At 38.1% G+C, this 25,032-nt stretch overlaps 1 protein-coding gene across 5 annotated transcripts in view; it reads right to left on the bottom strand.

The window, feature by feature from the left end:
• ZMYM4 (zinc finger MYM-type containing 4) overlaps positions 1-25,032 on the bottom strand; it is a 176,207-nt gene that overhangs the window by 127,917 nt on the left and 23,258 nt on the right. The gene's annotated exons all lie outside the window — the stretch shown is intronic.

The raw sequence follows: 25,032 nt of genomic DNA, 5'->3' as shown, positions 1-25,032 counted from the left end.
AAGCATCTTTTGCAAGCACAATGCTATGACATTAGAAATAAACTAGAGGAAAAATAACATAAGAAACACAAACACGTGGAGGCTAAACAATATGTTACTAAATAACCAAGAGATCACTGAAGAAATCAAGGAGAAAATCATACAATACCTAGAGACAAGTGAAAACGAAAATATGATGATCCAAAACCTATGGGATGCAGCAAAAGCAGTTCTAAGAGGGAAGTTTATAGCTATACAAGCCTACCTGAAGAAACAAGAAAAATCTCAAATAATCTAACCTTACACCTAAAGGAGGTAAAGAAAAACATAGAAAACCCGAAGTTAGGAGAAGGAAAGAAATCATTAAGATCAGAGCACACGTAAATGAAATAGAAACAAAGAAAATAGCAAAGACCAATAAAACTAAAACCTGGTTCTTTGAGAAGAAAAACAAAATTGATAAACCTTTAGCCAGACTCACCAAGAGAAAGAGAGAGAGAACTCAAATCAATAAAATTATAAATGAAAAAGGAGAAGTTACAACAGACACCGCAGAAATAAAAACCATCATAAGAGACTACTACAAGCAACTCTATGCCAATAAAGTGGACAACCTGGAAGAAATGGACAAATTCTTAGAAAGGTATAACCTTCCAAGACTGAACCAGGAAGAAATAGAAAATATGAACAGACCAATCACAAGTACGAAGTTTAAACTGTGAGTAAAAATCTTGCAACAAACAACAGTCCAGGACCAGATGGCTTCACAGGTGAATTCTATCAAACATTTAGAGAAGAGCTAACACCCATCCTTCTCAAACTCTTCCAAAAAATTGCAGAGGAAGGAACATCCCAAACTCACTCTACAAGGCTTCCATCACCCTGACACCAAAACCAGACATAGTATAAAAACAAAAAATTACAGACAACAACACTGATGAATATAGATGCAAAAATCCTCAACAAAATACTAGCAAACATAATCCAACAACACATTAAAAGGATCATACACCACGTTCAAGTGGGATTTATCCCAGGGATGTGAAGATTCTTCAATATACGCAAATCAATCAATGTGAGACACCATATTAACAAATTGAAGAATAAAAACCATATGATCATCTCAACAGATGCAGAAAAAGCTTTTGACCAAATTCAACACAAATTTATGATAAACTCTATCCAGAAAGTGGCCAAAGAACGTACCTCAACATAATAAAGGCCATATATGACAAACCCACAGCAAACATCATTATCAATGGTGAAAAACTGAAAGCAACTCCTCTAAGATCAGGAACAAGACAAGGATGTCTACTCTCGCCACTATTATTCATTTTTGTAAGTCCTAGCCACTACAATCAGAGAAGAAAAAGAAACGAAAGGAATCCAAATTGGAAAAGAAGAAATAAAACTGTTTGCTGATGACATAATACTATACATAGAGAATCCTAAAGATGCCACCAGAAAACTACTACAGCTAATCAATGAATGTGGTAAAGTAGCAGGATACAAAATTAATGCACAGAAATCTCTTGCATTCATATACACTAACAACGAAAGAACAGAAAGAGAAATTAAGGGAACAATCCCATTCACCACTGCAACAAAAAGAATAAAATACCTACGAATAAACCTACCTAAGGAGGTGAAAGACCTGTACTCAGAAAACTATAAGACACTGATGAAAGAAATCAAGATGACACAGAGAGTGAGATAAATCATGCTCTTGAAAGAATCAATATTGTGAAAATGACTATACTACTCAAAGCAATCTACAGATTCAACGCAATCCCTATCAAACTACCAATGGCGTTTTTCACAGAACTAGAACAAAATATTTCCCAATTTGTATGGAAACACAAAGGACCCTGAATAGCCAAAGCAATCTTGAGAAAGAAAAACGGAGCTGGAGCAATCAGGCTCCCGGACTTCAGATTATACTAGAAAGCTACAGTAATCAAGACAGTATGGTACTGGCAAAAAAACAGAAATATAGATCAATGGAACAGGATAGAAAGCCCAGAGATAAACCCACACACACGGTCACCTTATTTTTGATAAAGGAAGCAAGAATATACAATGGAGAAAAGACAGCCTCTTCAATAAATGGTGCTGGGAAAACTGGACAGCTACATGTAAAAGAATGAAATTAGACCACTCCCTAACACCATACACAAAAATAAACTCAATATGGATTTAAGGACCTAAATGTAAGGCCAGACATCATAAAGCTCTTAGAGGAAAACAGAGAAAGAAAACGCTTTGACATGTATCACATAAGATGTTTTTTGAGCCACCTCCTAGAGTAATGGAAATAAAAACAAAAATAAACAAATGGGACCTAATGAAACTTAAAAGATTTTGCACAGCAAAGGAAACCATAAACAAGATGAAAAAACAACCCTCAGAATGGGAGAAAATATTTGCAAATGCATCAACAGGCAAAGGATTAATCTCCAAAATATATAAACAGCTCATGCAGCTCAATATTAAAAAAACAACCCAATTAAAAAATGGGCAGAAGACCTAAATAGACATTTCTCCAAAGAAGACATACAGATGGCCTAGAGGCACATGAAAAGCTGCTAAACATCACTAATTATGCAAATCAAAACTACAGTGAGGTATCATCACACACCAGTTAGAATGGGCATCATCAGAAAATCTACAAACAACAAATGCTGGAGAGGGTGTGGAGAAAAGGGAACCCTCTTGCACAGCTGGTGGGAATGTAAATTGATACAGCCACTATGGAGAACAGTATGGAGGTTCCTTAAAAAACTAAAAACAGAAGTACCCTATACCCAACAATCCCACTACTGGGCATATACCCAGAGAAAACCATAATTCAAATGAGACATGCACCCCAATGTTTACTGCAGCACTATTTACAACAGCCAAGTAATGGAAGCAACCTAAATGCCCATCGACAGACAAATGGATAAAGAAGCAGTGGTACATATAATACAATGGAATATTACTCAGCCATTAAAAGGAACGAAATTGGGTTTTTGTAGAGCCATGGATGGACCTAGAGACTGTCATACAGAGTGAAGTAAGTCAGAAAAAGAAAAATAAATATCGTACATTAACGCATATATGTGGAATCTACAAAAATGGTACAGATGGGGCTTCCCTGGTGGCGCAGTGGTTGAGAGTCCACCTGCCGATGCAGGGGACATGGGTTCGTGTCCCAGTCTGGGAAGATTCCACATGCCACGGAGCGGCTGGGCCCGTGAGCCATGGCCACTGAGCCTGCACATCCGGAGCCTGTGCTCCACAACAGGAGAGGCCACAACAGTAAGAGGCCCGCATAGCGCAAAAAAAAAAAAATGGTACAGATGAACCAGTCTGCAAGGCACAAATAGAGACACAGATGTAGAGAGCAAACATATGGACACCAAGGGGGGAAAGCGGGGGTGGGGGGGTTGGGGAGGGTGAAATGGGAGATTAGGATTGACATATATACACTAATCTCTATAAAATAGGTAACTAACAAGGATCTGCTGTATATAAAAATAAAATAAAATTCAAACAAATAAAACAAAACAAACTTACCCTTTCCGTATAAGATAAGCCTAACACAGTACCTGGTACAATTTAGATAATGAATATGTTTATTGACTGAATAATGAAAAGATAAAGCTACTCTTATAACCTATGGAAAATATACACTTTCAATCTGCATCAAAGAAATAAGCTAAATTTCCAAAAGTACACCCAAAGAATAAAGCTTACTGAAATAACCAATAAAAAAAGAAAAAAAACAAATATATATATATATATATATTTTTTTTTTTTTTGGCTGTGCCCCACAGGTTGTGTGATCTTAGTTCCCCAACCAGTGATTGAACCCAGGCACAGCAGTGAAAGCACTGAGTCCTAACCATTGGACAGCCAGGGAATTACCAAATAAAATAATTTTTAAAGATGTTAAATGAAAAGATATATGTTGCAAGGGCAACCTCTAAAAGGAAAAATGACACAAAGATGAACACCTAAACACTCAAAGTGGAACAATGAAAGAGACGCAACACAGCTACAAGGGAGGAATGAAGAATAAATGAATAAATAAAAAATAGATTTCAAGATAGAAAACTTAAACCTAACTATAAAAGTAATTACACTACCTGTAAAAGGAATAAATGCAACAATTAAGTGTCACACAAGAGATGGGTAAGACGCAACTATATGGTATTACAAAAAACACATTTTAAACATGAAGACACAGATACGCTGAAAGTAAAAGGAGAGAGGGAAACACATGCCATTCAGATACTAAGCACAAAAAACCTGATTTAACTGTATTAATGTCAGATAAAGTAGACTTGAATAGAAAGAGTATTACAAAAAGTCATTTAATATAAGATAATCAACAAGGTATAATTCTAAAAGTGTTGGCAACTAATTAACACAACTTAAGAATACATGAAGCAGGGACTTCCCTGGGGGTGCAGTGGTTAAGAATCCGCTTGCCAGTGCAGGGGATATGGGCTCGAACCGTGGTCAAAGATCCCACATACCGTGGAGCAACTAAGCCCATGCACCACAACTACTGAGCCTGCACCCTAGAGTCCACGAGCCACAACTACTGAGCCTGCGCTCTAGTGCCCGTGGGCCACAACTACGGAAGCCCACATGCCTAGAGCCCGTGTTCTGCAACAAGAGAAGCCACTGCACAACAACAAAGGGTAGCACCTGCTCACCATAAGTAAAGAAAGCCCGTGCACAGTAATGAAGACCCAACACAGCCAAAAATAATTTTTTAAAAATACATGAAGCAAAAACTAGAACTTAAGTGATAAACAAAATCTCCAACTATGATTGTAGATTTTAGGTATCAGTAGTTTTAGAACAAGGAGACAAAAAAAAAAAAAGACACAAAAAGTGTTAATGACTCCATCAAAAAACTAGACCTAATTGATATTTATGAAACACTAAGCAACTGTACTATATACTCCTTTTTTAAGTGTACCTAGAACAAGCACCAAGATATACATGCTGTACCATAAAAAAAAGCATCAATAAAAATAAAAGACAGTACGTTTACTGACTTCCAGCATATTAGATATAGATAACAAATATTAACACCAACATTTATACACTAAATATGTTTATAATAATGCACGTATCAGATGTTTTAAAATCACAGAGGAAATAATATAATATTTAGAGCTAAATGATAATGAAAACAAAACTAAGTCTTGGAATCTATTTAAAGCAGTACTTAGAGATGTTTAGTTTTAAATTCCTTTGTATTTTTCAAAAGGGTGTCAAATCAAGCAGCTAGGAATAGAAAGCAAAATAAACCCAAAGGCAGTGAAAAGGAAATAATAAAGATATGAACAAAAATCAATTAAACAGAAAATGAAAAACTAAAAAAAAATCAGTGAAATCAAAAGTTCTTTCAAAATATTAATATAATTGAAAAACACCTAGCTAGGCTGATCAAAGAAAAAATAAAGACACAAATTGACAATAAATATCAAAGAAGAGACACAACTACACATAGTCTGTAAAACAGTCATTAAAAGAATAAGGGAATTTTATGAATAATTTTATGTCAATAAACTGAATTACTTAAGATGAAATGGAAAAACTTCTCAAGACACGCAAGTCACCAAAAATAAAACAAGAAAAAGTAGAAATTCCTGTACCTGCTTTAAAACTCAAATGAATAAGTGAACTTCTCATAAAGAAAATTCCAAGCCCAAATGAATTTACTGACAAAAATATCAAACATTTGGGGACTTCCCTGGTGGTCCAGTGGTTAAGACTCTGCACTCCCAATGCAGGTTCAATCCCTGGTCAGGGAACTAGGTCCCACATGCCGCAGCTATGAGTTCACATGCCACAACTAAAGCTCCTGCATGGTGCAACTAAGACCCAGAGCAGCCTAAATAATTTTTTTTTTAATCAAAGATTTCAGAAAGCTATAACAGTAATCTCACCCAAGCTCATTCAAAAATTAGGAGGAAGGCATAGTCCCAAACGCAATTTATAAGGCCTACATTACTCTGATACCCAAACCAGACAAAGACAGTACAAGAAAATAAAACTGCTAATCAATATTCCACATGAACATATATACCAAAATTCTCATCAAAATAATATAAACCTAATCAGCAACATATAAAAAGTATTATCTCTCATTATCATGCAGAGATTACAACAGGAATACAAGGTTAGTTTAACATTTAAAAACCAAATGAACAGACATTTTAAATAGAAGAAACTATATAATCTCTGCAACACGTTCAGAAAAAGCATTGCACAAAGTTTAACTCCATTATGTAAAAAAAAACCACCCTCAGCAAACAAATAATAGAAGGGACTTCCTAGGAGTCGCCTTCAAAATGGCGGAAGAAGGGCTTCCCTGGTGGCGCAGTGGTTGAGAGTCCGCCTGCCGATGCAGGAGACACAGGTTCGTGCCCCGGTCCGGGAAGATCCCACATGCCGCGGAGCGGCTGGGCCCGTGAGCCATGGCCGCTGAGCCTGCGCATCCGGAGCCTGTGCTCTGCAACGGGAGAGGCCACAACAGTGAGAGGCCCTCGTACCAAGCAAAAAAAAAAAAAAAAAATGGCGGAGGAATAAGAAGTGGAGATCACCTTCCTCCCCACAAATACATGAAAACTACATCTACATGTGGAACAACTCCTACGGAACACCTACTGAACACTGGCAGAAGACTTCAGACTTCCCAAAAGGCAAGAAACTCCCAAGTAGCTGGGTAAGGCAAAAGAAAAAAGGAAAAACAGAGACAAAAGTATAGGGATGGGACCTGCCCCTCTGGGAGGGAGCTGTGAAGGAGGAAAAGTTTCCACAGACTAGGAAGCCCCTTCCCGGGCAGAGACGGAGGGGAAGCTTCAGAGCCACGGAGGAGAGCGCAACAACACGGGTGCAGTGGACAAAGAGGAGAGATTCCCACACAGAGGATCGGTACCAACCAGCACTCACCAGCTGGAGAGGCTTCTCTGCTCACCCGCCAAGACAGGTAGGAGCTGGGAGCTGAGGCTCAGGCTTCGGAGGTCAGATTCCAGGGAGAGGACTGGGGATGGCTGCGTGAACACAGCCTGAAGGGCGCTAGTGTGCCAAAGCTAGCCAGGAGGGAGTCCAGGAAAAAGTCTGGACCTGCCTAAGAGGCATAAGACCATTGTTTTGGGGTGCACGAGGAGAAGGGATTCAGAGCACTGCTTAAACGAGCTCCAGAGACAGGTGCGAGCCGCGGCTATCAGCGCGGACCCCAGAGACGGGCATGAAACGCTAAATCTGTTCCTGCAGCCACCAAGAAGCCTGTGTGCAAGCACAGGTCACTATCTACACCTCCCCTCCCGGGAGCCTGTGCAGCCCGCCACTGCCAGGGTCCCGTGAACCAGGGACAACTTCCCCGGGAGAACACACGGCACGACGCAGGCTGCAATGTCACACTGGCATCTTGCCACCTCAGGTTCGCCCTGCATTCCGTACCCCTCCCTCGCCCCGGCATCAGTGAGCTAGAGCCCCCTAATCAGCCGCTCCTCTAACCCCCTCCTGTCTGGGTGAAGAACAGACACCAGAGAGCAACCTACATGCAGAGGCAGGGTGAAATACAAACCTGAACCCCAGGAGCTGTGCGAACAAAGAAAAAAGGGGAATTTCTCCCAGCAGCCTCAGGAGCAGCAGATTAAATCTCCACAATCAACTTGATGTACCCTGCATCTGTGGAATACCTGAATAGACAACAAATCATCCCAAAATTGAGGTGCTGGACTTTGGGAGCAACTGTATACTTGGGGTCTGCTTTCTACATCTAATTTGTTTCTGGTTTTATGTTTAGTTTAGTTTAATATTTAGAGCTTATTATCATTGGTAGTTTATTTATTTGCTTGCTCTCTTGTTTTTTTTTTAATGTACCTTTTCCTTTTTCTCTTTTTGTATGTATGTGTATGCTTGTGTGATTTTGTCTGTATAGCTTTACTATTACCATCTGCCCTAGAGTTCTATTTTCTTTTTTTTTTTTTGGCATAGTTTTTAGCACTTGCTATCATTGATGGATTTGTTTTCTGGCTTTGTTGTTCTCTTCTTCCTTTCTTTTTTATTACTTTTTTTTTTTACTTTTAATAATTTTTTTATTTTAATAACTTTATTTTTTAATTTTATATCTTTTTTCTTTCCTTTTTTTCTCTCTTTTCTTCTGAGCCATGTAGCTAACAGGCTCTTTGTGCTCTGGCCGGGTGTCAGGCCTGACCCTCTGAGATGGAAGGGCCGAGTTCAGGACATTGGTCCACCAGAGACCTCCAGCCGCAGGTAATACCGAACGGCAAAAGCTCTCCCAGAGATCTCCATCTCAACACTAAGACCCAGCTCTACTCAACGACCAGCAAGCTACAGTGTTGGATACCCTATGCCAAACAACTAGCAAGACAGGAACACAACCCCACCCATTAGCAAAGAGGCTGCCTAAAATAATAATAAGTTCACAGACACCCAAAACACATCACCGTACATGGTCCTGCCCACCAGAAAGACAAGGTGCAGGCTCATCCACCAGAACACAAGCACCAGTTCCCTCCACCAGGAAGCCTACACATGCCACTGAACCAACCTTACCCACGGGGAGCAGACTCCAAAAACAACGAGAATGACGAACCTGCAGCCTACGAAAAGGAGACCCCAAACACACTAAGTTAAGCAAAATGAGAAGACAGAAAAATAAGCAGCAGATGAAGGAGCAAGGTAAAAACCCACCTGACCAAACAAATGAGGAAATAATCAGTTTACCTGAAAGAGAATTCAGAGTAATGATAGTAAAGAGCATCCAAAATCTTCCAAATAGAACGGAAAAAATGCAAGAAATGTTTAACAAGGACTTACAAGTACTAAGGAGCAAACAAACAATGATGAACAACACAATACATGAAATTAAAAATCCTACAGAAGGAATCAATAACAGAATAACTGAGGCAGAAAAACAGATAAGTGACTTGGAAAATAAAACAGTGGAAATAACTACCGCAGATCAGAATTAAGAAAAATGAATGAAAAGAATTGAGGACAATCTCAGAGACTTCTGTGAAAACATTACATGTACCAACATTCGAATTATAGGAGTCCAAGAAGAAAAAGAGAAAAGAAAAAGGGACTGAGAAAATATATGAAGAGATTATAGTTGAAAACTTCCCTAATATGCGAAAGAAAATAGTCAAGTCCAGGAAGCATACAGAGTTCCATACAAGATAAATCCAAGGAGAAACACACCAAGACATATTAATCAAACTATCAAAAATTAAATACAAAGAAAAATATTAAAAGCAGCAAAGGAAAAGCAACAATTAACATACAAGGGAATCCCCATATGGTTAACAGCTGATCTTTAGCAGAAACTCTGCAAGCCAAGAGTGTCAGGACGTATTTAAAGTGATGAAAGGGAAAAACCTACAACCAAGATTACTCTACCCAGCAAGGATGTCATTCAGATTGGACGGAGAAATTAAAACCTTTACAGACAAGCAAAAGCTAAGAGAATTCAACACCACCAAACCAGCTTTACAACAAATGTTAAGGAACTTCTCTATGCAGTAAACACAAGAGAAATGAAAGACTTGTAACAAAAAACCCAGAACAACTAAGAAAATGTTAATAGGAACATACATATCGATAATTACCTTAAATGTAAATGGTTTAAACGCTCCAACCAAAAGACACAGATTGGCTGAATGGATACAAAAACAAGACCCGTATGTATGCTGCCTACAAGAAACCCACTTCTGACCTAGGGACACATACAGACTGAAAGTGAGGGAATGGGGAAGGATATTCCATGCAAATGGAAATCAAAAGAAAGCTGGAGTAGCAATTCTCTTATCAGACAAAACAGACTTTAAAATCAAGACTATTACAAGAGACAAAGAAGGACACTAAATAATGATAAAGGGATCAATCCAAGAAGAAAAAGATATAACAATTGTAAATACTTACACACCCAACACAGGAGCACCTCAATACATAAGGCAAATGCTAACAGCCATAAAAGGGGAAGTAGACAGTAACACAATCATAGTAGGGGACTTTAACACCCCACTTTCACTAATGGACAAATCATCCAAACTGAAAATAAATAAGGAAACAGAAGCTTTAAATGACACACTAAACAAAATGGACTTAACTGATATTTATAGGACACTCCAGCCAAATACAACAGAATACACTTTCTTCTCAAGTGCTCATGGAACATTCTCCAAGACAGATCATATCTTGGGCCACAAATCAAGCCTTGGTAAATTTAAGAAAACTGAAATCATATCAAATATCTTTTCCAAATACAACGCAATAAGACTAGATACCAATTACAGAAAAAATCTGTAAAAAATACAAACACATGGGCTTCCCTGGTGGCGCAGTGGTTGAGAGTCCGCCTGCTAATGCAGGGGACACGGGTTCGTGCCCCGGTCCAGGAAGATCCCACATGCCGTGGAGCGGCTGGGCCCATGAGCCGTGGCCGCTAAGCTTGCATGTCTGGAGTCTGTGCTCCCCAACGGGAGAGGCCATGGCAGCAGGAGGCCCGCGTACCAAAAAAAAAAACACGTGGAGGCTAAACAATACACTACTAAATAACCAAGAGATCACTGAAGAAATCAAAGAGGAAATCAAAAAAAACCTAGAAACAAATGACAATTAAAACACGATGACCCAAAACCTATGGGATGCAGCAAAAGCAGTTTTAAGAGGGACGTTTACAGCAATACAATCCTACCTCAAGAAACAAGAACCATCTCAAATAAACCTAACCTTACACCTAAAGCAATTAGAGAAAGAAGAACAAAAAAACGCCGAAGTTAGCAGAAGGAAATAAATCATAAAGATCAGATCAGAAATAAATGAAAAAGAAATGTAGGAAATAATAGCAAAGATCAATAAAACTAAAAGATGGTTTTTTGAGAAGTTAAAAAAAATTGATAAACCATTAGCCAGACTCATCAAGATAAAAAAGGGAGAAGACTCAAATCAATAGAATTAGAAATGAAAAAGGATAAGTAACAACTGACACTGTAGAAATACAAAGCATCATGAGAGATTGCTACAAGCAACTATATGCCAATAAAATGGACAACCTGGAAGAAATGGACAAATTCTTAGAAAAGCACAACCTTCCAAGACTGAACCAGGAAGAAATAGAAAATATAAACTGAACAATCACAAGCACTGAAATTTAAACTGTGATCAAAAATCTTCCAACAAACAAAAGCCCAGGACCAGATGGCTTCACAGGCGAGTTCTATAAAACATTTAGAGAAAAGCTACCACCTATCCTTCTCAAATTCTTCCAAAATATTGCAGAGGGAGAAAAACTCCCAAACTCATTCTTATGAGGCCAGCATCACCTTAATACCAAAACAAGACAAAGATGTCACAAAAAAAAAAAAACTACAGACCAGTATCACTGATGAACATAGATGCAAAAATCCTCAACAAAATACTAGCAAACAGAATCCAACAGCACATTAAAAGGATCATACACCATGATCAAGTGGGGTTTATCCCAGGAATGCAAGGATTCTTCAATATATGCAAATCAATGTGATATACCATATTAACAAACTGAAGAAGAAAAACCATATGATCATTTTAATAAACGCAGCAAAAGATGTTGACAAAATTCAATACCCATTAATGATAAGAACCCTCCAGAAAGTAGGCATAGAGGGAACTTACCTCAACATAATAAAGCGCATATATGATAAACCCACAGACAACATCATTCTCAGTGGTGAAAAACTGAAACCATTTCCTCTAAGATCAGGAACAAGACAAGGTTGCCCACTCTCACCACTATTATTCAACACAATTTTGCAAGTTTTGGTCACAGCAATCAGAGAAAAAAAGAAATAAAAGGAATCCAAATGGGAAAAGAAGAAGTAAAACTGTCAGTGTTTGCAGATGACATGATACTATACATAGAGAATCCTAAAGATGCTACAAGAAAACTACTAGAACTAATCAATGATTTTGGTAAAGTAACACAATACAAAATTAATGCACAGAAATCTCCTGTACTCCTATACACTAATGATGAAAAATCTGAAAGACAAATTAAGGAAACAGTCCCATTTACTACTGCAACAAAAAGAATAAAATATCTAGGAATAAACCTGCCTAAGGAGACGGAAGACCTGTATGCAGAAAACTATAAGACACTGATGAAACAAATTAAAGATGATAACAAACAGATGGAGAGACATACCATGTTCTTGGATTGGAAGAATCAACAATGTGAAAATGACTATACAACCCAAAGCAATTTACAGATTCAATGCAATCCCTGTCAAACTACCAATGGCATTTTTCACAGAACTAGAACAAAAAATTTCACAATTTGTACAGAAACATAAAAGACCCCGAACAGCCAAAGCAATCTTGAGAAAGAAAAACGGAGCTGGAGGATTCAGGCTCCCTGACTTCAAACTATACTACAAGACAGTATGGTACTGGCACAAAAACAGATACATAGATCAATGGAACAGGATAAAAAGCCCAGAGATAAACCCACGCATATATGGTCACCTTATCTTTGACAAAGAAGACAAGAATATACAATGGAGAAAAGACAGCCTCTTCAATAAGTGGTGCTGGGAAAACTGGACAGTTAACATGTAAAAGAATGAAATTAGAACACTCCCTAACACCATACACAAAAATAAACTCAACATGGATTAAAGATCTAAATGTAAGGCCAGACACTATCAAACTCTTAGAGGAAAACATAGGCAGAACACTCTATGACATAAATCACAGCAAGATCCTTTTTGACCCACCTCCTAGAGAAATGGAAATAAAAACAAAAACAAACAAATGGGACCTAATGAAACTGAAAAGCTTTTGCACAACAAAGGAAACCATAAACAAGACGAAAATAAAACCCTCAGAATGGGAGAAAATATTTGCAAATGAAGCAACTGACAAAGGATTAATCTCCAAAATTTAGAAGCAGCTCACAGCAGCTCAATATCAGAAAAACAAACAACCCAATCCAAAAATGGGCAGAAGAGCTAAACAGACATTTCTCCAAAGAAGATATACAGATTGTCAACAAATACATGAAAGGATGCTCAACATAACTAATCATTAATGAAATGCAAATCAAAACTATAATGAGGTATCACCTCACACCAGTCAGAATGGCCATCATCAAAAAATCTACAAACAATAAATGCTGGAGAGAGTGTGGAGAAAAGAGAACCCTCTTGCACTGTTGGTGGGAATGTAAATTGATACAGCCACTATGTAAAACAGTATGGAGGTTCCTTATAAAACTAAACATAGAACTATCATAGGACCCAGCAATCCCACTACTGGGCATATACCCTGAAAAAACCATAATTCAAAAAGAGTCTTGTACTACAATGTTCACTGCAGCTCTATTTACAATAGCCAGGACATGGAAGCAACCTAAATGTCCATCGATAGACGAATGGGTAAAGAAGATGTGGCACATATATACAATGGAATATTACTCAGCCATAAAAAGAAACGAAATTGAGTTATTTGTAGTGAGGTGCATGGACCTAGAGACTGTCCCACAGAGTGAAGTAAGTCAGAAAGAGAAAAGCAAATACTGTATATGATCACATATATATGGAATCTACAAAAAGAAAAAGAAAAGGTTCTGAGGAACCTAGGGGCAGGACAGGAATAAAGACGCAGACATAGAGAATGGGCTTGAGGACACGGGGATGGGGAAGGGTAAGCTGGGACAAAGTGAGAGAGTGGCATACATATATACACTACCAAATGTAAAATAGATAGTGGGAAGCAGCACAGGGAGATCATCTCGGTGCTTTGTGTCCACCTGGAGGGGCGGGATAGGGAGGGTGGGAAGGAGATGCAAAAGGGAGGAAATATGGGCATATATGTATATGTATAGCTGATTCACTTTGTTATACAGGAGAAACTAACACACCATTGTAAAGCAATTATACTCCTATAAAGATGTTAAAAAAAGAAAAGGGACTTGTAAACCTGAGAGACGAAATCTATGAAAATCCTACAACTAACATAATATGTGTGGGAATATCTAAATGTCTATTCTCACCACCTCCATTCAGATTGTACTGAAAGATCTAGCCAGCATGATACTGCAAGGAAAACAAAGAAAAGGCAGAGTAAACAGTACAGAAAAATTAAAGCCATCTTTTTTGGTAGGGGGTGGGGGCTGGCAGCAAAAGCACCAAGTCCTAACCAGTGGACCTCCACAGCATTCCCCAAAACCATCTTTATTCAGACAATATAATCATGTCCATGGTCAATCCTAAGAAACCACCAAAATCCTTCTACAATTAATGAATTTAGCAAGATCCCAAGTTAAAAAGATAAAAATACAAAGATCTAATCTTATTTTTGTATACCAGCAACAAATGCCTGAAAAATGAAATGTTAAAAACTTGTATGAATTGACGTTAACTAGACTTATTGTGGTGTCATTTTTCAATATATATAAATACCAAATTATTGTGTTGTACATCTGAAAACAATTTAATGTGTCATTTATATCTCAATTTTTTTAATGTAAACATTGAGAAGATGGAAGATCTAGCCAGCATGATATTGCAAGGAAAACAAAGAAAAGGCAAAGAAAGCACCAAGATTCTATCTCCCCAGCTAGACAAAAACTACACAGGTAGAGCCTGTCTGATAAATTATTTCGGAACTCTAGAGGCTACAGAAAGCTTGCAACTTCCAGGGGGAGGACTTGGAAGGAAATTTTTCATCAATTTCTTTTCTTAGCAGATTAACAGCTACCCATTCTCCACCTCCAACTACATGACAGGCAGCTGTACACACCTTCTTGTGGAAGCAGCTTGTGAGAGCCAAGGTGGGCAAAAATGACTGTATACTAAAATATTAAGAATCTGTGGTCTGATTCCACATTGCAGCTTCTCGTCACAGATATAAAGACAAAGAGGCAGGTGGCCATTTTTGTTGCACCTACCCCACTGCTACAACTCTCTCCACTTAACATCCAGTGCCCTTCCCCTTCTCTTCTTTTTTCTTTTTCCCCTTTGAAAGCCTATGACATTAAAGACTATGACATTGGGGCTTCCCTGGTGGCAAAGTGGTTAAAAATCTGCCTGCCAATGCAGGAGACGCAGGTTCGAGCCCTGGTCCAGGAAGATCCCACAAGCTGCGGAGCAACTGGGCCCATGCACCACAACTACTGAGCCTGCACTATAGAGCCTTTGAGCCACAGCTACTGAAGCCCACGAGCCTAGAGCCCATGCTCCGCAACGAGAAGCCCATGCACCACAACGAAGAGTGGCCCCCGCTCGCTGCAACTAGAGAAAGCCTGTGCACAGCAACGAAGACCCAACGCAGCCAAAAATAAATAATTAGTTAATTGATTTTAAAAAAGACTATGACGTTCAAAACCAACTGCATATACAAAAGAAATTAAAAAGGTACAACGCATGGGCTTCCCTGGTGGCACAGTGGTTAAGAATCCGCCTGCCAATACAGGGGACATGGATTTGAACCCTGGTCCAGGAAGATCCCACATGCCGCAGAGCAACTAAGCCCGTGCACCACAACTACTTAGCCTGCGCTCTAGAGGCCGCAGGCCACAACTACTGAAGCCTGTGCTCTAGAGCCCGTGCTCCGCAACAAGAGAAGCCACCACAGTGAGAAGCCCACGCACCACAACGAAGAGTAGCCCCCACTCACTGCAACTAGAGAAACCCACGCACAGCAACAAAGACCCAACACAAATAAATAAATTAAATTAACATTAAAAAAAAAAAAAAGCAAGCCACAATGCATGTCCAGGGTAAGGCACGGACTGAGAAAAGACCTGAGAAAAACTTAAGTTTACACCTCAGGCTGATCCTAAGCCCAAAGGCAGACTTCAACATCAGAAAACAAAACCAACACCAAAAACAAAAATCAGATAATTCTGGGGAAGGAGGAGAATGCGATTTCCAGAGTTACTATACTATTAGATTCACAAGTCCAGTTTTCCACTAAAACAAAACAAAACAAAAACAAATTAACAGGAAAGTATGACCCATACAAAGGAAAACTGTAAACTAACAGCACCTGTGCCTGGAAAAGACCTGATGGTGGATCTACTAAGGAAAGACAGTAAAACAACTGTCTTAAAGATGCTCAAGGGACTTCTCTGGAGGTCCAGTGGTTAAGACTCCACACTCCCAATGCCAGGGGCATGGGTTTGATCCCTGGTCGGGGAGCTAACATCCCATATGTAGCACGGCACAGCCAAAAAAACAAACAAAAAAGATGCTCAAAAAACTAAAGGACGATATGGAAAAAGTCAACAAAACGATATATAAACAAAATAAAAACACCAATAAAGAGATGCAAAACCCATAAAGAAACTGAAAATAAATTATGGAGACAAAAAGTTCAATATCTAAAATGAAAAATTCACTAGAGGGATTCAAATACAGCTTTAAGCAGGCAGAAGAAAGATTAATCAAGCTTGAAGACAAAATGATGGAAATTATCAAGTCTGAGGAAGAGAAAGAAAAATGACAGAAAAAAAATGAACAGAGAGCAAGGTATCTGTGGGATATAAACCAGTGGACCAACATATACCTTGTGGGAGTTCCAGAAGGAGAAGAGAGAGAAAAGGGGCAGACAGAGTATTTGAAAAATTAATAATTGAAAACTTCTCCAAATGTGATGAAAGACATGAACATAAACTTCCAAGAAGCTCTACAAACACCATAAAGATAAACTCAAAGAGATCCACATAAAGACACTTTGGACAGTCAAAGACAAAGAGAAAATCTTGAAAGCAGCAAGACACAAGTGATTCACCACACATGAAGTATCCTCAATAAGTATATAAGCAGATTTCTCATCAGAAACATTGGAAGCCAGAAACCAGCAAGGTAATATATTCAAAATGTTAAAAGAAAAAGCAGGGACTTCCCTCGTGATCCAGTGGCCAAGACTCCACATATGAAGTATCCTCAATAAGTATATAAGCAGATTTCTCATCAGAAACATTGGAAGCCAGAAACCAGCAAGGTAATATATTCAAAATGTTAAAAGAAAAAGCAGGGACTTCCCTCGTGATCCAGTGGCCAAGACTCCACACTCCCAATGCAGGGGGCCCAGGTTCAATCCCTGGTCAGGGAACTAGATCGCACATGTCACAACTAAGAGTTCACATACTGCAACTAAAAGATCCCACACGCCACAACAAAGAGCCCGCATGCTGCAACTAAGACCCGGAGCAGCCAAATAAATAAATGTTTTTAAAGAAAAAAAGAAAAGAAAAAGCAGACAACTAAGAACATTATGTTTGGTAAAACTCTCCTTCAAGGAGAAATTAAGACATTACCAGATACATAAAACCTGAGGAAGTTTATACTGCTGAAGGAAGTCAGGCAGAATGAAATGAAAAGACAACGGAAAGTAATTCAGAGCCATATGAAAAAAAAAATCTTCATAAAGGTAAACACATGGGCAATTATAAGAGCTAGTATTATTATAATTTTGGTTTATAACTCCAAAGATAATTTTCTACATAATTTAAGAGACTGATGCAATTTTTAAAATTCTTACTTTGTTTTTAGGCACATGATGTATAAAGATATTATTCTGTGACATCAGTAACCAAAAAGAGTGAAGCTGAAGCTATAAAGAAACATAGACTTTCTATATTATTGAAGTTAAGCTGGTATAAATTCAAATTAGTGTGTTATAACTTTAGGATGTTAAATGTAATCCCCATGGTAACCACAAAGAAAATAGCTCTAAAATATAAACAAACTGCACTGAGAAAGAAATTTAAACATGTCACTACAAAATAAAATCAACTAAACACAAAAGAAAACTAATTCAGAGAATAAGAAATAAAAAAGCTACAAGGCATGTAGAAAAAATTAGCAAAACAACAGAAGTCCCTCCTTATCATCAATTACTCAATGTAACATATTAAATTCTCCAATAAAAACAGAGATTGGCAGAATTGGTAAAAACACATGACCTAACTATATGTTGTCCTCAAGAGACTTATTTTTTTTCTTTTTTGAATACCTTCTTTTATTTTTTTAACATCTTTATTGGAGTATAATTGCTTTACAATGTTGTGTTACTTTCTGCTGTATACCAAAGTGAATCAGCTGTATGTATACATGTATCCCTATATCCCCTCCCTCCTGTGTCTCCCTCCCACCCTCCCTATCCCACCCTTCCAGGTGGTCACAAAGCACCGAGCTGATCTCCCTGTGCTATGCAGCTGCTTCCCACTAGCTATCTATTTTACATTTGGTAGTGTATATATGTCAGTGCTACTTTCTCACTTTGTCCCAGCTTACCCTTCTCCCTCCCAAGAGACTCATTTTAGATCCAAAGAAACAAATAGGTTGAAAGTAGATAAATGGCAAAAGATATTCTATGAAAACAGTAATTAAAACAGAACAAAGGGTGGCTATACTAACATTGGACAAAATATACTTTAAATCAGAAAAGTGCAAGAGACAAAGAAAACTATTAAATATTAATAAAAAGGTCTAATACAGCAAGAAGATATAACAATTATAAACATTTATACACCTAATGATAGACCACTAAAATACATGAAGCAAAAACTGACAGAACTGAAGGGAGAAACAGACAATTCTACAATAACAGAGACTTCTATATCTCACTGTCAATAATGGATATAACAACCAGACGAGATAAATAAGGGAATAGAGAATTTAAACAATAAACGAAATAGACTCAACAGACATATACAACACCCTCTACCCAACAACAACAGCACATACATTCTTTTCAAGTGCATGTGGGATATTTTCTACAATAGACCATATGTTAGGCTACAGTTAAGTCTCAAAATATTTAAAAATATAGATATCATACAAACTATCTTCTCCAACCACAACAGGATGAAGTCAAAAATCAGTATCAAAAGTAGAATTAGAAAATTCACAAATTTGTGAAAATCAACACACTCTTAAGCAACCAAAGGACCAAGAAGAAATCAAGAAAAATTAGAAAATACTTAGAGACAAATAAAAACAAAACACAACATATCAAAACTTATGGGACGTAACAAAAGCAGTGCTAAGGGGTAAACATAGTGATAAACGCTTACCTTATAAAATAAGTAAGATATATCAACAACATAACTTTCCAGCTTAAGGAACTAAAAACGAAGAACTAACTAAACAAGCAAGCAGGAAGATGGAAATAATAAAGATTAGAGGAGAAATTTTTAAAACAGAGACTGGAAAAGCACCAGAGAAAAAAATGAAACCAAAAGCTGATAGTATGAAAAGATCAACAAAATTGAAAACCTTTAGCTACATGGAGTAGGAGGAAAAGAGAGAAGATGTGAATTATTAAAATCAAACATGAAAGTGGAGATATAACTACTGTAGATTCTACAGAAATAAAAAGGACTCATACAGTACTATGAACAATTTTAAGTGAACAAACTGGGTAACTTAGATTAAATGGATAATTTCCTAAAACAACCTACCAAGACTAAATTATGAAGAAATAGAAAATCTGAATGAACCTATAACTAGTAAGGAGATTGAATCAGTAATAAAATATCTCCTGAAAAAGGAAACTCTTGGACCTGATGGATTCACTGGTAAATTGCACCAAATAATTAAAGAAAAACTAATATCAATCCTTCTCAAAGTTTTTCCCAAACAAATGAAGCAGAAGGAACACTTCTGTGAGGCTGAGATTACCCTAATACCAAAGCCAAAAATACTACAAGAAAACTAAAGACCAACATCCCTTAGAACACTGAAGAAAAAACCCTTAACAAAATACTAGCAAACAAATTCAGCAGCATATTAAAAGAATTATATACCATGACCAAGTAGAATTTATTCCTAGATTACAAGGATGGTTCAATATATGAAAATGGACCAACATAATATAACACAACTGAATGAAAAAAAATTACCTAATCATCTCAATTGATGCAGAAAAAAAATTTTTTTGAAAAAATGTAATACCATTTCATGATAAAAACACTCAATAAACTAAGAATAAAAGGACACTATCTTGGGACTTCCCTGGTGGTCCAGTGGCTAAAACTCCACACTCCCAATGCAGGGGACCCGGGTTCAATCCCTGGTCAAGGATCTAGATCCCACATGCTACAACTAAGAATTCGCATGCTGCAACTAAAAGATCCCTCAGGCCACGACAAAGGTCCCGTACACAGCAACGAAGATCCCACGTGCCGCAACTAAGAGCCAGCACAGCCAAATAAATATTTCTAAAAATTTTTTTTAAAAAAGTACACTATCTCAACATAATAAAAGCCACACATAAAAACCCACAGCAAACATCACACCAAATGGTGAAATATTGAAAGCTTTTCCTCTACTAACAGGAATAAGGCAAGGATACCCACACTTACCACTTACTTACAACATAGGAATGGAAGTCCTAGACAGCAAGAAAAAGAAATCAAAGGCATCCAAATTGGAAAGGAAGAAATAAAAATTTTTCAGATGATTATTCAGGTGCTATGTTAAATGTGGGAAACCTTACAGATTATACACACACAAATTATTTTTAGAACTAATAAATGAATTCAGCAAAGTAGCACAAGATACAAAGCCAATACACAAATATCAGTACTCAGTTGCATTTCTATACACTAATAATGAATAACTTGAAAAGGAAATTACAAAAATGATTCTATTAACAATAGCATCAGAAAGAAAACCATACCCAGAAATTCATTTAACCAAGCAACTGAAAAAATTATACAATGAAAACGATAAAACATTTCTGAAAGAAAGTAAATAAGACAAATAAATGGAAATACACAGTGTGTTCAAGGGCTAGAAAACTTAAAATTGTTAAAATATCAATACTACCCAAAGCAATCAGATTCAATGCAATCCCTATCAAAATCCCAGTGACTTTTTTTTGCAGAACTAGAATAAGCCATCCCAAAATTCATATGGAATCTCAAGGGACCGCAAATAACCAGAACAGTCCTGAAAGAAAGGACAAGGCTGGAGGACTCACACTTCCTGATTTTAAAACGTACTACAAAGCTACAGTAATCAAAACAGTGTGGTACTGGCATAAAGAAAGACATACAGACGGATCAAACAGGGAGCTCAGAAAAAACTCACGTATGTGGTCAAATAATTTCGACAAGGTTGTGCCAATATCATTCAATGGGGAAAGGACAATCTTTTCAACAAATGATTGGAAAACTGGATCTCCACATGCAAAGGAATGAAATTGGACCCTTAAGTTGGACCCTTATCTCACACCACATGTAGAAGTTACCTCAAAGAAATCAAAAACCTAAAAGTAAGACCTAAAACATAAAATAATTAGAAGAAAACATACGGCAAAAGCTTCATGACACTGCGTTTGACAATGACTTCTTGGATATGACACCAAATGCACGGGCAACAGAAGAATAAACACATTAGACTTCATGAGAGTTTTAAAATTTTGTGCATCAAAAGACAGTATCAACAGAGTAAAAAGACAACTCACAGGGCTTCCCTGGTGGTGCAGTGGTTGAGAATCTGCCTGCTAATGCAGGGGACATGGGTTCGAGCCCTGGTCTGGGAGGATCCCACATGCCACAGAGCTACTGGGCCCGTGAGCCACAACTACTGAGCCTGCGCGTCTGGAGCCTGTGCTCTGCAACAAGAGAGGCCGCAATAGTGAGAGGCCCGCACACTGCGATGAAGACTGGCCCCCGCTTGCCACAACTAGAGAAAGCCCTCGCACAGAAACAAAGACCCAACACAGCAAAAATAAATAAAATAAATCAATAAACTCCTACTCCCAACATCTTAAAAAAAAAAAAAAGACAACTCATAGAATGGGTTAAAATACAGCTGACCCTTGAACAACACAGATTTGATCTGTATGGGTCCACTTACACATGAATTTTTTCAACAGTACATACTATAGTACTACATGTATATGGAGAAACCACAGATACAGAGAAACAACTATGAATTACATATGGATGTTCAACTGCATGGAGGGTTGATGCCCCAACCCCCATGTTGTTCAAGGGTCAACTGTATTTACAAATCTTCTGGTAAGGGATTAACATCGAGAATATATAGAAAACTCCTAAAACCCAACAAAAAAACAACCACCCCAATTCAATAAGGGGCAAAGGGGACTTCCCTGGAAGTCGAGTGGTTAAGACTCCACGCTTCCACTGCAGGAGCCATGGGTTCAATCCCTGGTTGGGGAACTAAGATCCCGCATAATGTGTGGCACCGCCAAAAAATAAAATTTGATTAAAAGGGGGGGGGCAAGGGACTTGAACACACATTTCTCCCAAGATGATAAATAAATGGCCAATAAGCATAAAAAAGATGATCAATGTCTCTATTATTTGGGAACCGCAAATGAAAACTACAATGAGGAGACTTCCCCAGTGGTGCAGTGGTTAGGAATCCGCCTGCCAATGCAGGGAACACGGATTTGAGCCCTGATCCGGGAAGATCCCAGATGCCGTGGAGCAACTAAGCCCATGCACCACAACTACTGAGCCTATGCTCTAGAGCCCAGGCTCCAGAATCCCTGGTCAGGGAACTAAGAATTCGCAAGCTGTCTGGCGCAGCCAAAAAAAAAGTGTTATCAAGTGTTACAGTCTCTAAATACCATTTCTGAACAAAAGGAACCAGGACTGGGAGTAATGGTTGATTTCAGATCTACAACAGAGAATATACAGATGACGCTGCTTCATCTTGCACCAGAAAGCAAGTATAATACCAAAGACTACTGAAGTCATGACTAAACGACTAAAGAGCTAACTGAATAGGCTTTTACTGACCAAAGACGTTCAACAGACTGACATACAATGCAGTAAATAATACAAAAATCCATTTTTAATGACTGAACAGGATAGCTCCCTCATCCCCCCACCCTGAAAAAACAACCTTCAGCAGTCATTTGTGGAGGCTGTGGAGGCATCAATTCATTCTTAAAAATGATAAATACAAGAATAAAGTATTTATCTTGTCTTTTCTGTATTAACAATATTTCAAGGTAATAAGGAAACCAGGGAGCTAACTGACAAGTTTTTCTCTATAAAATAATCACAGCTAACAGATACCGGAAAAATAAAAGAATTAGGAAACCATCATTTTATAACCCCTAATGAAATAGTGAATCAAGAACTAATCAATGAACAATAAAACTATTAGGTCAAGGACTTCCCTGGTGGGCCAATGATAAAGAATCGCCTTCCAGGGACTTCCCTGGTGCAGCAGTGGTTAAGAATCCACCTGCCAATGCAGGGGACACGGATTCAATCCCTGGTCCAGGAAGATCCCACATGCTGCAGAACTAAGCCCGTGCACCATAACTACTGAGCCTGTGCTCTAGAGCTCGTGAGCCACAACTACTGAGCCCATGTACCACAACTACTGAAACCTGCATGCCTAGAGCCTATGCTCCGCAACAAGAGAAGCCACTGTAATGAGAAACCCGCACACCACAACAAAGAGTAGCTCCTGCTTGCCTCACCTAGAGAAAGCCCGCGCGCAGCAACGAAGACCCAGTGCAGCCAAAAATAAATAAATTTATTTAAAAAGAGAGAAAATTTAAAAGTGTTTTTTTAAAAATTAAAAAAAAAGATCCACCTTCCAATGCAGGAGACGGGGGTTTGATCCCTGCTCGGGGAACTAAGAACCTACATGCCGTGAGGCAACTAAGCCCTCATGCCACAACTACTGAGCCCACGCACTCTGGAGCCGTGCACCACAACTAGAGAGAAGCCTGCACACTGCAACAAAGAGCCTGCGGGCCACAAAAGATCCCCCATTCTGCAATGAAGACCCTGCGTACCGCAACTAAGACTCAAGGCAGCCAAAAATAAAATTTAAAAATTAAAAACCATTAGGTCAAAACTGAAGGGGAATTTCTTAATATATGGATTAGGCTGACATCTCCTGAACTAGGATAAACATCACGAAAAGTGATGTGTTTCCAGTAGGGGTGCCGTAGGAAGAATACAGCACCACCTAAGAAGAGCTCTATGGAAGAAAAAAAAAAAATTTTGAACCTGAATCTAATCATACTTCTAATAGCTTACAGGGAACATAAAGGATGGAGGAACATGTTCAGTGACACCAGGATATAACCAGCAAAACCCAGAATGTAGGAAACGCTACAAAACGAATCAAAGTGTCTTCTAAAAATAAATGGCACTTTTTTTTTAATGGGGGAGATTTATTGATGAAAAGAGGCTGAAGAGACACAGCAACCCAAAGACCTTGTTTTAGAAACACACGAATCTCATTTAAGCTCCTAACTTTTTGAAATAAACAGTTTCAACAACTGAACAGAGTATTAGGTGATATTAAGGAATTATTGCTGATTTTATTAAGTGTGATAATGTTATTTAGAATTATGATTTGTAAAAAAAAAAAAAGATTCATCTCTTAGAGATACATACATTACATATTCATAGGTGAAAAGAAATATATCCAGGATTTGCTTTAAAATTTTATAGGCAAAGAAATGTGGGAGGAATCGATGAAACAAGAGGCAGAAAATTGATGACTCTTAAAAAAGATGAATAATGAATACATGAGCATTAGCTGAACGATCCGTTTATATTTATATTTGAAAATTTTCATAACAAAGGTGAAAAAAAAGTAGTAATCAAGTACAAACCTCTTAAACACAGTTGTATTCCTCACACTAAACAAGCTTTTTTCCAAATAAAACTTCTTACAACAACCCTAAAAATAATTATTTGGGGGTCTTTCTGTATTCTTTCCTTCCAACAAATGGCAACGAAATGAATACAGCAAATCTTCTTTTGTTAATAGACACAGGACCCTTTTTTCCTTTTCATTATGGTCAAATATGCGGCGAGCCGCGTCTGACCAGCAGAATGACGAATCACCACACGCTAGATTCTTCTCGCATCACACATTATTGGAGTACAGCTTGGTTTCGGGCGGATGGAAGGAAGACCCCGTACGCTCGAGCCTGTCTGCTTATATAAGGGCTTAAGGACTCGTGTAAGTCCCTGATTCGTCCGTATGGTTATCGCATTTCGCAAGCCGGACTTTG

The sequence above is a fragment of the Phocoena sinus genome, chromosome 1, assembly GCF_008692025.1.
Source record: "Phocoena sinus isolate mPhoSin1 chromosome 1, mPhoSin1.pri, whole genome shotgun sequence".
Taxonomy (NCBI): domain Eukaryota; kingdom Metazoa; phylum Chordata; class Mammalia; order Artiodactyla; family Phocoenidae; genus Phocoena; species Phocoena sinus.
Note: the sequence above shows the minus strand (reverse complement) of the source record. Positions and strands in the feature narration are given on the sequence as shown.